Raw genomic sequence first — 2,403 nt, 5'->3', positions numbered from 1 at the left:
CGGGTGTGCCTCAGTTGGCGCCTCGGGTTTGGGGGGGGGGGGCTGCTCCCGGGGGCCAGGGCATCCAGGAGGCCCAGAGGGGCCCCTACCCCCCACGGCACCGACCACCAGGTCTGCACACAGGACCGGGGAAGCCGGGCACGTATGCCTGGCTTGGCGTTGGCTGATTGCATACACCAAACAGGACCCCACCTCTCATGACTGCCTTCTCCAGGGCTGTCTCAGGAGCCCTGTCTCGCCCGGTGCGCTCTGGCCCTCGCTGGGCCCTCAGGAGACAGGCGGCCCCTCCAGGCAGCCCTCGGGCCCTGCCTGGTGAGATAGATGGACACTCGGCTCCTCCTCTCACAGCCACGTCCAGGGCTTTGCACGGAGTGAGGCCTCGTCCGCCCCACGGCTGTGGGCAGGCGTGTGCGCGCATGTGCGTGTGACCCGTGTGTGAGCGTGTGACCCATGTGTAAGTGTGTGACCCGTGTGTGAGCGTGTGACCCGTGTGTGAGCATGCACAACAAAACAGACCTCATTACGGTTGAAAACTCCTGCTCTTTGAAAGACAGTTACCAACTGGTCAGCCCCAGGCTGGCCGAAAACTGCAAAATGCGTGTCCAGAACAAACAAGGAACGCCTGCAAGTCAGTAAAGGCGTGTTGAAAAACCCGATTAAAAATGGGGGGGACAACTGGCCAGCAAGCCCGTGAAAGGGTGTCCTGTGACATGGTCATCTGACAGCGCACCACACATGCACGCACACACACACACACATGCACATGCACACACGCACACACACGCACACGGCAGGGACAGCCCGGAGGGTTGGCCGGAATGTGGGCAGCTGGGACCCTCCTGTGTTGCTGGGGGCCTGCGAGCTCGGACGGCCGCTCCGGCGAACAGTCATACAATGAAAGGGAACTCACTGCGTGACCGCAGCTCCTCCTGGAGGCAGGAACACGGCAGGGTCCCCCACTGAGACCCCCCAACCAGAGCCGGGGGTTCATGCAGGAACCCAAGGATGCCAACAGTGAGTCTAAGATCTGACAACTCAGGTTTCTCACTTGTTCCTGCTTTGGGTTTGTCCCCGAGTGGCTGGTGCCCGCTCCACGCCCTCTCACGCCAGGACCTGGGCGATGGGCAGCTGTCGCCTCAGAGATGCCATGTGTCCTGCGGGGGGTGAGGGTGGGGGGTCCCTGCCCGGTGTCTGAACCCTCAGAGTGAAATAAAGGTCACCTGCCTCCTGGCGGCCACAGGCGCTGGGGTGTGCAATGCTGCGTGCGACCAGGAGGGGGGGCCAGCATGCTTGTGAACCACAAGGCTGATTTCAGGAGAAAACCCCTTAACAGACGCAGAAAACACACCTGGGAAAGGTGCCCGTGTGTGTGTGTGTGTGTGTGTGTGTGTGTGTGTGTGTGTGTGTGAAAGCAAACGAAGATGAAGGAAACATGCTTAACATGTTAAGGGGTATTTGTCCCCCCAAATTCAGCCAACATTAGATTCAGGCTGGGCTTTCAGCAGCCTATGGGGTGCTGGGGGTTCTCCCAACGCGAAGGGACAGACGTGGAAAGAGGGGGCGCTGCCTGAGCTCCCGACACCGACTATCCAGGCTGAAGGGGAGCCGAGAGCACACGGGCACCTGGCACCTGGACCAGGTCGGGTCGGTAACACGGTAACGAAGAAAATCACAGGAAACAACGGCTCTTACTTACCCAGGAAACACCAAGTAGAAATTCTATCAGAGCCTTGGCCATGCAGCTCAGCTGACGGGAGCCTCGTCCTGATACCCCAAGGCTGGGGGTTCGATCCCCAGTCAGGGCACATACAAGACTCAACCAATGAAAGCACACATGAGTGGAACAACAAATCGATCTCTCTCTGATCAATCAATAAATAAAAAGAAACTATAGCCCTGGCCAGTTTGGCTCAGTGGGCAGAGTGTTGGCCTGTGGACTGAAGGGTCCTGGGTTTGATTCTGGTCAAGGGCATACGCCTGGGTTGCAGGCTCCATCCCCAGTGGGGGGCGTGCAGGAGGCAGCCGATCCATGATTCTCTCTCATCATTGATGTTTCTCTCTTACCCTCTCTTCCTCTCTGAAGTCAATACAAAAAAAATACATATTTTTAAGAAACTGTAACAGGACATCACCTCTGTGTCGAGCCGGCGTTGGGCGCCTTATGTGCCGCGCCAGCTCAGCCAGGTCCGGGAGCCTGAGAGGGGGCGATGGAGGGTTGAGAAAAGACAGACAAGAGAAGAAAGCTGGGGCTGGTGGGACGCTGTCCTCCCTGATGGAGAGCCAGCGCCCCGGCCTGCAGGCCGAGTCTTCATTTTACAGCAGATCCCAGGAGGCACAGTGAGGGCGTGGCCGAGATGCTTACAGCGTTCTCTCGGGTTTTGAATCCACTCAATCACAGGCACC

This window comes from Myotis daubentonii, chromosome 9 (genome assembly GCF_963259705.1).
Source record: "Myotis daubentonii chromosome 9, mMyoDau2.1, whole genome shotgun sequence".
Classification (NCBI taxonomy): Eukaryota; Metazoa; Chordata; class Mammalia; order Chiroptera; family Vespertilionidae; genus Myotis; species Myotis daubentonii.
Note: the sequence above shows the minus strand (reverse complement) of the source record.